This window comes from Uranotaenia lowii, chromosome 2 (assembly GCF_029784155.1).
Source record: "Uranotaenia lowii strain MFRU-FL chromosome 2, ASM2978415v1, whole genome shotgun sequence".
In the NCBI taxonomy this organism is placed as follows: domain Eukaryota; kingdom Metazoa; phylum Arthropoda; class Insecta; order Diptera; family Culicidae; genus Uranotaenia; species Uranotaenia lowii.
Window position 1 is genome coordinate 36,527,895 of NC_073692.1, and position 13,274 is coordinate 36,541,168.

The 13,274-nt window shown below is 35.3% G+C and overlaps 1 protein-coding gene across 2 annotated transcripts in view; it reads right to left on the minus strand.

Annotated features, from left to right (window-relative positions):
- The window catches only part of LOC129747904 (ejaculatory bulb-specific protein 3-like), a 76,442-nt gene extending 63,695 nt beyond the window's left edge, over nucleotides 1-12,747 (minus strand). Inside the window, exon 1 of one of the 2 annotated variants that reach the window (XM_055742303.1) lies at nucleotides 12,631-12,747. The gene's annotated coding sequence lies outside the window, so the exon portion shown is untranslated. The remainder of the gene's footprint in view (nucleotides 1-12,630) is intronic. The other variant, XM_055742304.1, reaches the window with a different exon arrangement.
- Between the last annotated feature and the right edge of the window lie 527 nt (nucleotides 12,748-13,274).

A 13,274-nucleotide genomic window follows, 5' to 3' on the forward strand; every position in this document is an offset into this window, starting at 1 on the left:
TCAAAACGAAACGAAAGTCGCAACTGACTTTTAAAATGTTTTGTCGAAAAATTTCTGAAGGATCAAGTTTAAATCTAGGTATTCAAAGGAGGTGTTATATCATAAACTGAAACTGGAAAGACAAATTTGAACCGCTTATCATTGAAACTATCACACATGGTGCTTCCGGCCCGGCCCAAAATAGGCCGTCATTGTTATCAACTTTAGGTAGTTGCTCTCCCAGAAGCCGAAAAAGGAGAAGCGAGAAAAATGTCAACTGAATGAAAGCCTTGACTTATGTCAAATATGCTGTGTTTATCCAAGCCAAACCCAACACAAAGGTTTGCTTGTCATTTAGTTAACTTGTTTTTTTTTTTTTCATTTTTGACTGCTTAAAAGGCTGATCTGAATAGAATACGATGATGAAAAAAAAACAATAGGGATTTCAAACCTCGTTTAGAAGCTATGTGGTTTATCTATAGGTGCGGACAAGACTACCGTTGCACGAGTGTGAGAATCAGTTTTTTCAATGTTTTGATTGCTACGTCACAATCGTTCAAAGGCGTCTCGACGTCGGAGGCAGTTTTCATACGCACACCACACCATCGAGCTCGAGCATCGAGTGGAAGTTCTTATCAGAATATGCTCAAAATCGAATCACATGTTCGGTATCCTTCCTTTCAATAGCGATTAAATAATTTTCAAATGATTTGAAAATATCTAACACATCTTGTACTGTTTGTACATTACGAAATTAGTTCGAATTTCCGAGGTACTGGCACTATACTCTAAATCGAACCATTAGATCTTTAAACTGAACCTGAATACTACATGTGGAATCTTGATTTGAGTTACAAATCTGATATGGAAAACCATTTTGTGCCATTTTAAAGCTAAGCTCGTAATCGAATTGTGATCATAATTTTTGCATACTATATCGGCGGAATTTTTATAAATCAACTTTTTTATAAATTCACCATAAAATTAAAATATGATTTTTGAGAAGCTGTTTATGAAAATGATAAAAAAGGTTTTGTTTTCTATAACTGAAAAAATACCAATGGTTCCGAACAGTATTCGCTAAAATTCCTCAATAAATTCTCCTCAGCCAGCTTTTTCTACAAGGACTTTTTACCTACCGTTGCTGTTGGTTGCGACTTCATGAAAGGAACGAATTCTTTTGCAGCTGAATCCGTCAAACTACTTCGAGAACCCGAAGAATGAATTTGACATCTAAAATCATCGAGATTATTTTTGCATTCACAACACGACGGCATCTCGAAAATTTAGTAACATTCTACCCTGGGAACGTCAATAACAAACATTCTGGGACGTTGCTACGGTTTCATTGATGCGTTGAATGTTTGCCACCGCGACGGCGTCGTGTTACGTCACAATCGTTCATAAACAACTGTATGGATACAACGAACTAACACTAAAGTTTTTAGTTGACCGCACCTATAGATAAACCACATAGGTTTAGAAGAACCAACCCAGTAATGTGTAGGGTTGAAAAAAAAACAATGAACAAAGAGGGATAGTGTAAAAAGGGGCATATAAAAAAAAAACATATTTCAACTACAAAGAGGTAATTATTTAGTAAAAAAAAGAATCGTCCTTTCGCTATAACATAAAAGCTTAGAGCAACACTGAATTGAAATTTATGACCAGCTAGGGGTGTCACTCGATGAGTGTTACGGAGTATCGATTCGTTTGCCCGAAATTCAGACACAATGCAGTTTTCATTTTCATTTTCATAAAAAAAAACCCCAAAACGAGCAAAAAGCCCACGGGTCAATGACAGTCAAAGTTGCGCCTGTCCTACGAAAATGCATGGGGCTCTCGCTCGCAAAACAGAGGGCTGGATTTTCCACTTCCCATGTTTCGACTCGGTGCTACCCGGGGGATAAAATGGTGATAATTTACATTACATGCGCTTGTGAGTTGCAATAAATGTGTGTGCCAGCTTACGAAAAGCTAGGCCGGATAATTTAAGCCACGTGTTTGAAGCTCTGTAACTCCACGAAAGTTTAACGAGATAAATTTCAATGGAGTTTATCAGTTTAATGTGGGTCCATTTGAATAAAGCATCTAGAAGGAATTGAAAAATTAAGTTTGTTGACAACACTAGTTTCCTTTCTTTTTTTACAAAAATCGTTAACCAAATTGATCGACCCAAATTTTTAATATGAAATTGGGCGCTGAAAATGAAATTTTAAAAAAGTTTTTGAGTTATGCTCCAAATATGCAATTTCGAAAAAAATATTTAAAAAATTATGTCAATTTTTCGAATTATGCAGAATTGCTAAAAGTAGTAAAAAAGAAAACATTCAATAATACCTAGGGGGCGTTCAAATATAACGTAACGCAATTTTCGAGCATTTTCAACCTCCCTTCCCTCCTACGCAACACAATCATCTAGAAATTTCTAAGCAAAATCCACAAAGCGTAACAAACTGATAAATGATAAGTAGGGGTTTAAAATGGCAGGACGTTTTTATAAAGAAACTCTTTTCAAAATGTTAGATCTTATCATTTTCATCACCGTTAGTTATTAAAAAAAAATACAAAGTTAGAAGAATTTAATAGATACTCAAAATGAACGATTAGAATTTTATTTGAAGCATTTGCATCATGTGCCATCAAATTGTTCCTCATGGAACTTATTTTCATTTCCACATTCTTGAAAAGGTTTAACACTTGAAGGACCGGAAAATTGAATATTCCTATTCGGCCCGTAACCAGTTAAAATGACTGTTAAAGGGAAAATTTTTTTATATCATAATATTTTTAACTTTTTTCTTTTGAAATTATTTTGTTATTTATTCGACAACATTTTTGTTATAAAATGGAAATATTTTTTCATCATGCGCGCAATCACCTCATTTTGGCATAGTTGACGAATGCGTGTATGTCATAAAATGAATAGTTCAAATAATTATCAAAAAATTACAGCACATTATCAATCTAAATATAAAATCATGTTAGATGGCTTTGGGTATTGACCATGGTTGCACGGTTTCACTTCAATTTTGTTTTAGTAGATATTTTGTAGCATCCATCGCTCTGAAAATTTTCAACACGTTGCCTATAAATTATACCTGATATTGTAGGTTTTGAAACATATTTTTTCTATAAGTAGAGCAATTTACCATGGGTGTACGGATTCACCGCCACTCATCCAAAATCAATTTTTTTGCATGCTAAAGATAATGAATAAAGATTTTAATAGATTCAAATGAAAATTTGTGTTATATACATGGTTTTTCACTATGGGTGCACGGATTCACCACGTTTTAATCAAATATTGAACTTTTTTCACAATTATAAAAAGGATTTTTACAAATTTTAACTAAACTAAAGTCGAAACCATGTCTTTCATGTTGAGACATAATGATTTAAATAACGATTTTTATTTTAAGTTCCGTTTTTCTCATTCCTGGAAAAGAAATATATCTATTATATCTTGAAATAATAAAAATTAATTTATTTATTATTAAAATACAGGTTTTTGCAATCGTATATTTATCTGATAAGATCTGATCAACATCCAAGAAATTGGAAAACGGTTACCATGGACCGAGTGAATTTTAGGAATTATATGCATCAAGTTATGCGACGTGCGACGGAAAACAGTGAAAATAAAAATAATGAATCAACATTATCAAATGTACAAGCAATGTTCCAAAATCAATCATTTTCGATCAACCATGGTTTACTGCATTCAGATCCAAAAAATCGAAGCAGTCAATTTTTCCTTCTCCTACCAAATCATATAAACAATCATGCATGACAACGATGCTGCTGTATTTGAAACATTCCCGCAAAACATGATGTGGTAAAGAAGGACGCAGACTATCAGCGATGAACGTCTCGATGGTGATTGCCTTCCTTGATGCTTTTCAACCTTCTAGGATCACAACTGATATGTATCAGTTCTGAGCGATACGTAAAGGTTGCAATATGATTTTTAACTTTTCACTTTGCGTAGAAGAACAAAATCGTTACTAAGTAACCGCAATGAACTGTCCTGCATGTGCTACGGCTTTTTTCAACATTTGGTTTTGGTATTTCCTCAGATTTTCCTTCTGAGACATTCATGATCGTCTATCAATACCGACCATTATCAACAATGATGCGAGGATAGACGTTCGGAAATGATTGAGGGAGCAACGTTCAAAATGTATCATCAAGTATGTCGATCACCGTTGACTTGCCACGTGACAAATAACAACAGTAGCCCCCGATGGGGCATGGTATATTTTTATGTATCTAGTTAGTGCTGATGTTCGACAAATATTCAACGGAAACTATCACCACGTGCGTATCACAGAACTCGGAGGTATACGTTTTCTAGCTTGAAACGAATCCTGATTACTTTTCTTGAGCGATCTTCCGAACATTGTGTACAAGTTGATTTGTTTTTCCTTAAAAGTTTTTCGATTGACCAATATTGCATTTCAAATACCTATCATATCAAACTCAAAAATATTTTGTGTTCTTAGGCAAGTTTTAAACTATATATTTCTATATAATTTACAACGGCGGATTTACAGCCATTCCGTGCACCCATGTTGCGAGTCTGGTAATGATATGCCAGGCGTACTGGGTTCGATTCCCGGTATCGGCAAGAAAACTCTTGGGTTATAAGTTGCCGACAGGTAAGATATGTTTCCTCTTATAATAAGAATGTTCAAACAGAATTTTCGATCAGTTGCCAGCTAGCCAGGTATATACACGGGTGCCGGAATACCTGTAAGTGAACTTGCATTGGAAACATGTCGAACCTAATAATCTAAGAATGCATGTGAACACATACTTGGGCAGAAATTGCGGTGAATCCGTGCACCCATGGTGGATAACCAACATATATAAAATATTCTGTGCAGCCATGTTGAAATATCATTTAAATTATTCAGTTTCATAGCTGATGTCTTCAAATTTGAATAAATGAGTACACAATTCATAATTATTTTACTCCTTCTAGTTCAGTATAAAACAAATATTTATCACCTAAAACTACTCGATTACTCGAATAGACATGTATTAAATCTAACATAACTTTTACAAATCTTGATGAAATTTCGCCAAATTTTGACAGAAAGTTCAATTATAGTTGACCAAAAACAGACCAAAAACTGGTGCGGTCTTTCTAGTGTTAAGAACATAACTTTTAACGCTAAGGCAAATCAATCCCATCAACATTTCAAATTTATTTTCAAATAAATTTAACAATTTGAATAGTGTTTCAAATGTTCACAAAAAAGTCTGGAATGAAAACATAATCTTGGAAGCCTATAAAACTAAAATTTTTATAAGAAAAACTAAGTTTCTGGCGTTTGTCCTTTCCAGGACTCAATTATTCAATAGACGACGACAAAATACTTATAGCTAGAAATTTTAAACTGGAAAATTTATAAACGTTATGCTAATTTTATCATTTTCAATCCTGTTTTTTGAACCGATCATGAAAAGTTCGAAAAATGATTCGAAAAAGCTAATTTTAAGCTAAATTTTAATGTATAATGTTAGCTTAATTAGTATTTGCATTGTTCTTTGAATATTTACAACAAAACTTGGAATTATTATTATTATTATTTTTATTTACACAAGTTTCGTGTTTGATCATACAAGAAATCATCCATTTCTTAACCTGTTCTTTGTCAGTGATAATAAATTTAACATGTTGTATTTAAAATATTTAAGTTATTTTTGTAAACTTCAACCGATCATGACCTTCTGTAGCCTTTTATTTTGATAACTGGAGGAATTTGAATATAATAACAAACTTTATCTCTCACTGTGATTCCTGGCACTCTTGGAATATTTTTTTTTCATCAAATTAAATTCAATCATCACCTTTGTGTTTTGAATAAATTCTGTAAAGTTCATTACAGATTTTTTATTCATATCAAAAATTCAATTTTTAAATCATGATCGAATATTATTTCAAATTCAAAATAATACAAAAGAATTTTTATGCATCCCTTCAATTGAAAATATAGAAACGAAATATCGTTTTGCTAATTAAAATATTCAAGGTTAATTTCTGACCTAATCTGATATGAATTTAAGAATTCTAATTTAATTTCTTTTCAAATCTGATGTTATATTTTATGTATTCTATTGGTTTTATTCGAAATTTTTTTTCGCATTCGTTTTCTGGTGTTTCCAAAATATTAACCTAAAAATTCTAGATAAGAAAAAGGATCATCTTATCAAAAAGAAATATTTTTATCTTACCGAAGCATACATTGATTTAAAAGTTTGATTTATTTTGAATCGTATTAGTATGACTCATTATTTTTTCAAGTTGTATGAATGTCATGAGTAAGAAAATTGTGAAGAAATCAATTTCCTTATTTGTTGTGCATTTTTGGTATTGTTATTATATCTAGCTAAGATTGAATTTCGAAAAAAAAAAAACATTCATATTTATCTAATCATGTATATTTATCCAATAATTTCCTGATGAAAGGGCTCTAAAAAAAGCATTTATCTGAAAATCAAAAAAAGGTGCCTTTAAGTTTGCAATGAATAATCGGGTAATAGACACACTTTGAAAATTCTTTTTGTCTGACACTCATAAACCGTGAAATAAAAACTAATATGGCCAAAAATGTAAATGGAACAATTATCTTTAGATTTTGCATGATTTTTGTCAAAGCTTAGGGCACCCTGATTAAAGGATCAAGTCTACTTTAATAGAGGATCAAGTCTCTTTCAATTTTCAAAACATCAAAATATTTTTAGTCCCACGAAATTTTTTTTAGTTTATCTACGGGTTCATGTATCGATCTAATTTTTGAAGTATATAAACTTCAAGTTACACGATGTCAGAAAATGCAAGAGGCGATCTGCAGATTTTTTTGAGACTGTCAATCTTAGTAAAAAAAAGTTTAGGTAGAGTTAGTTGCCCTACTTTGGACCCTTTAAGCAGTGGTTTTAATGAGAAATGTCAACAAAGGGCGCCATTATTATAAAATTTGCAAGATATGGACGATCAAAATTTTCATCTTTGAATCTACTGTTCCTATTTTGATAATGAACTGGTACTTTTCATTTGACCTAAAAGTTAAATTTCTATACAAAATTATGATAATTCGAGAATAAACAAACAAATTAAATAATAATGATATATTTAATCATACATTACCATAAAAAATGTCACAGCTTTTTGACGAATAAAAACACTAAAATTTTTGTAATTAATATTTCAAACACTTTCTTTTCCCGTCAGCTCTATCAGTAGAGAAATAGCTGAAACTTTTGTGTGTTCACATACTTGTAGTTTATTTGCTTAAAGCTGACAAAATTGTTAGAAATGTTCAATATTGGTTCAGAGTTATGTTCCTATTAAAAATTCACACTTTGATATTTTAGTATAAAAACAAAGTTTTGGTGATGTCGTAACTCAAAATGGATCAAAGTTGAAAGTCTCCTATAATTGGACCCTATAGAAATATTCCGAGTTTTCCACTAATTTTCATTTATTTTAGGAAAAACAGGTACATTTTATAAAATCAAAAATACTTTTTTAGTTAAAAGCGATATTGTAGGATTCAGGAAGAATAAGAGTTCATTGTGTGCATAGATGTATCTTTATCCTATGCTAACAAAATGAATTATTTAAAATTTTCGGCATTTTAGGACATAAATAGGCTCTAGGTTCAAGGTAGGAGCACTCACCCTTATTCTAGTCCCGAAATTTTTTGCTTTTTAAAGCCGTTTGGTATCAGAATCAAAATGTCGATTTCCTCGATTTCCAAAAAGTCGAAACTGTAAGAGCAAGTTCACTGGTGTTGGGAAAAAGTGGTAGAAATTTCGACACTTTTAGCACATTTTGAAAATTTTTCCATGCAAAAACATTTTCAAGATCTGCGGACTTCAAGTTTATTTAGAACACGTGTTGTATTTTCGCTTGCTGTGATGCAAAAATAGCAATATTCCCATCACATACACATACATCACAAAATACAACGCCCAAAGATTTTGAAAACATATTTGCATGGTAATATTTTCAAAATATGCTACAAGTTGTTACCAAACAGTGTAACAAAGGCAAAGATAGGCGTGTTAGTAGTTTTTTCCGTGTTTATTTCCTCATTCCTATCCCTTGTTATGCTGCATGGGTCGTCATGAGAATGACAGGTTGCCAGGAGGAAGATTGGCAACACTGGAGGACAGCGCAAAACGGAGGGAGGAAAAAGAAACACGGAGAGCAATCGGGAGGTAACTTCGAGGTGAAGTTTGATCAGCTCGGGGAGTTGGATTGCGACCACGATCAAAGTAAGACCATCGTCTACGTCACCGGAATACTACGAAGTCCCGTTCGCCACGTGGGACGTCTTCCGGTTGAAGGGTCAAGCCAAACGACCCCAAAGGAAATCGTCCGTCGCTACTGGTCATCCGAGCTTAGTCATCCGTTCGCTGCTGCTGACTACGAAGCCGACCGCTTTAGTATTCACCACCTCTAAAGCCGTCCAGGTCCACCCATCATCCAAGCCATAGGTAGCCGCCATCCGCCCGGCCTCGGTCCCACACCATCCGGCTCTGCTTGCTGTCCGGGACCCACAATCCGGTTTTGTTCGCCGCCGTGAGGCTAGGCTCAGGCGCTTCCGAAAGCGTGCATCCTTTGCCACAACCACTCGCTAGGAGCACCACGTGGACCATCAGGTATGAACTTTACCGTGTTAGCCTTCAGTGACCCTATGTCAGTATAACCTCCTCAAACAAACTCCCTCTCCAAAATGTCCTAATAAAATTGTAAAATGTAATTCCAACCTGTTTTGTGCACGCCATCCGAAACCCCCCCTTTTTAAGTTTGTTCTACCCAAGTCCGCTGTTTTAAACTCGTGCCTAAGGTCGAGAGTCTTCTTCTTGGATAGTGTCAGGCCGATCCTGAGAAGAACAGTCCGGTTGAGCTAGTCGGCTGTTACAAAGTGTCAAAATTTCTACCACTTTTTCCCAACACCAGTGAACTTGCTCTAAGTATTAGTCTGTGCTGTATGTGCTTGAGGCCATTCAACAAAATGTATACAGAGTAATACAGACTGAATTTGGAATACGATGGAGGAGTAAGCCATGAGTTTTAGGTGACGCACGCGTTTTTTGTTTTCGTTCATCAAAAATCTCCACACTTTATTCCTCCCCTTGTTCCAAAACTTTTTGCGGTATTTACCACATGGTTGGCCTGGCCGTGGTTATCTCAGTAATGCATGTTTAGGTAACAGAACGAATTTTGAAATAAGACGGCATCCATTAATTACGTCACGCAAAAAGTTGACTTTTTTCCCCCATGGAAAACAACAGGTAGGCCATTGCACTTAAACTCACTTGAAGGCTCCATGTATGTACACAGCATGCTTGCATACCAACAAAAATAGTTATGAAAATTTGGCAGTTTTATATAGAATGGCATACGAAATTATTAATTTCTCCGTCGATAGACATTCGATTCTTTTGAAAAGGGCTTCAGATTAAAGATTGATTCTTCAGGCACATCGGAGACTATTTTTTGCATCGAGTTTTTGGATCTGAACCATAAATAATGAGCATTCAAAAGTCCCGTCCCATTGTCGTCCTTTTTTTTGGAAATAAGCAATGTTATTTTTTCTTCTGTCTCTGTTGAACATTTGATAAATGATCTAAAATATTTCATATTTCTGTGATAAAAAGTCAACTTGTTTGGATTTTTATTCAAATCACGCAAGAAAATGGCAATACAAAGCAAAAATATCACCAAAATTTAGTTTTAAATCGACAAAAAAGCCTATTGCATGATACTTTTAGACGTGTTGAAAAGCCTAATATTGTTCGTTGCATTAAAATGCATCATTGCAAATTTTTCTCATAATTTTATCGCTTGTCAATTTTAAGAAAAATGTTACTTTTTGATAAATTCCATAAATTTGCCGGTTTTTTGCATAACTATTTTTCGGGACCTCTTACCAATACGTTGAAAGAGAGCGGAATGGCCAACCTTGTATATTTCAAAGTACTATGTCTTTGTGTAAGGAAAAGATACAAACCAGAGGGATTTAAGTAAGCATCGATCGTTCGAAGGTGTGTTTGACAGTCGTTCCCGAAAATGTTCTACATCATCATGAAGATAAAGAAAAAAAATCTAAAGCAAAGTTTGAAGGAACAAGAACTTTTTTTGAGGTTCAGTGAAAATTGTGAATCATTAACTGAGAAGAACTGAAAAAGGTGAACGATGGCAAAGATTGGACTACCTGTGGAACAGGCCACAAACTGTGGAAGTTTCGAGTAAGATCGATCCATTTTTTGTATTATTTTTTTTTAGTTCTCAACTTAAGCGTTTGGCAATAGACTGAGTCGATTTGGGGTCATTTTTGAATTTCTCAAACGCTGGGGTCTTAAAAGCTTCGTTTTGGCCCAAAACTCATCCATGATTTTTTGCAGAATATTTAAGAAACATTTACATGAGTAAATTTGAACTTTTAGGTTTGTATGGCAAAATTCAATATTTTGTACTGAAAAATCAACATCATTTTTGTTTCTTCTGTGGAACCAAGCCTGCTAATGGTTGAACAACTTTGTCGAATATCATAACTTCCTATCTTTTTAGACAAAAAAGTTATTAGCTGTTTAACAGGTGTATATCTTTTTGGATTGATAAACCATGAATTCAATTGACTCCACTGCTTGTGCCCCACGAAGTATGGTATGAAAAGTGGTCTTACAATACTTCGCTAGGCACCCAGCAGTGGTGTCAATTGAATTTCTTGCTTATCAATGCCAAAGGACATACACCTAGTAAGGAGCTAATAACTTTTTTGTCTAAAATGATACGAAGTAATAATATTCGACGAAGTTGTTCAGCGGAAAATTTCATGTAAGAAATTTATAAATTGGCACAAAAACCATTAGCAAGCTCGGTTCCACAGAAGAAACAAACATGATGTTGATTTTTCAGTACAAAATATTCAATTTTCCCATACAAACCTAAAAGTTCAAATTTACTCATGTAAACGTTACTTAAAAATTCTGCAAAAAATCATGGATGAGTTTTGGACCAAAACAAAGCTTTTAAGACCCCAGGGTTTGAGAAATTAAAAAATGACCCAAAATCAACTCAGTCTAGTTTGGCAAGGAACTCCACGCTTCATTCCTCCCTCTTGTTCCTGTATCTTTTGCATTTTGCATCACATGGTTGGCCTGGCCATAGTAGTATCTGCAATGTATGTTCTATGTATTAGATATCTACAATGTTGAAACAAAAAATGAAGCTTATCATTTTCCAAGATGCCTACAAGCTTTGGCCATGTAAGTGTGAGAAGGAGGAGAAAAGAAAAAAAAGGGAAAATAAAAACCAATTAGAATCATGTAGAAGCTTACAAATTTGGTTTGCATTTCCTGGAAAAATAGTAAGGCATCAAAATAACTGAGATAAACATTAAATTTTTCGAAAGAAAAATCGTTTTTTTTTTATCAACAAACATATTGCATTAGCTGGGGGCTATTATTGTCTAATAATAAGTGCTTTGATAATATAACTTAACCGGTGATTTAATGCAAATGTTCGACATTAAACTTTCGCCTGTTTAAATCGGTGAACTCTTTATTTATGATATCAATCTTTGAAGGTTGTTAGATATTTAAATCGATTCCAGTACAATGCCCAATATGAATCACCAAGTATGTTTTACTTTATTATTACAGTTTAATGGCGCTCTCGAACAAAAAAGCCGATGATCGAATGACGGCACGTGTTAACATATAAATTAGGAGGAAACGTCATCATGTCGATTGTCCAGCAGCAGCAGCATTGTACCGCGTACCGACATCAAACAATCGGCAAAGTGTAAATTGTTGCAATGCAAAAGCCTCCACGTTTTTCCACATGCTAAACACATTAAGCTGCAGTTAGGAATCACATTTGCCCTCCCGGCTTATCGCATAAACTTCTTGACGGTCAGCCAGCAACGACGACGCGACGCCAGAAAACCGGTCAGACACTCGATCAGCGGTCAGATAGAAGTAACTAAACACGAACGCCGAATTATGAAATCCATTAAACGTCATTATGTCACTTGCGAGCACAGAGCGGTATTTCGAAATGCAAAAACCAAATCACAGCCACTCTCCCCCCAAATCGCCCTCGCCCTCCTTTGCCGTCTGCCTCAAGCAGCCCAAAGTTTGGAACACGAAAACCAACCTAATGCAACCACTTGGAACCGCAATAGTCACTTCTGGGTCTGTGGGTCTCTGGGTCTTTGGCGAGAAACCTTTTCCTCTATTTTTTTCTTTTTTTTGCATCACGCCATACTTTTCAACTCGTTTGCAGTACACACGTTTGCATTGCGTCAAACCGCATGCGAACACACAAATTGTAGGTACTTTTCACCTTAACTGGAAACGCCGGTGTGTCACTTCAACCAGACCATGCCAATTTATTCGCCATCCACGCGCTCTTCACCTTAATTCTAGAGACCTAGAGAGGGGCAGGATCTTGAAACATAAGTTGCGAGCTCAGCTGACCGACGCCAAGTTCCCCACGTGCCGGTGGCCACCAATCAAGCACACCAAACATCAAAACCGAAAACCGACCGAATGAAAACCTTCTGAAAAACCCACCCCCACCCATCAGCCGGATTCTAGCAACACTTTCAATTTCTAAGCACTCACCTCGAGACGCAGGCAAGCAACAACAACAACAACACCGACAAACTCCGAAACTCCAAAACAACAACAACAACAAACGCCAAATACACTGCACGAAAGCACTCCAAAGTTGCTACTAAGTGCACCGGCCAGATTGCCGATTCGTTTTATAGTTTCCATCTCTCTGCTGCCCGATTTTCTGCTGGCTGGCTTTCGGCTGTTACCTGTCGTCTAATCACACCCGATGTTTAAGTATGCGCAATTAAAAGCCTTAGATCCGTACTAAGTAGCTACTAGTAGGAACCTACTAACTAAGGCTGTGCGTCTCTTGCTAAATATTTATGCCGAAAGTGGCCACCCGAGAAGCCCCGAAACGAGAATCCGGTGACGGTCACTCGGTAGATCGGTGGTCAGTTCGGCGTTTTGGTGGTTCGTTAAGTGAGTGCTAAATCTAGCTACTTACTAGGTGCTTGCTTAGGTCCGCATTGATTCGTGATCCGGATGATGGGAAATTGCTTTATTTCGTTTGCAATCCGATTGGCAAACGCGTGGGCAACTTATACGTTTTTAAGAACCAGACGGTGGTATTAAGACAGCTGTATTAAGTTATATATTAGCTGTATATTTCGAACCCTTTTTGATAAAATTTGCCGAATATATTCAATTTC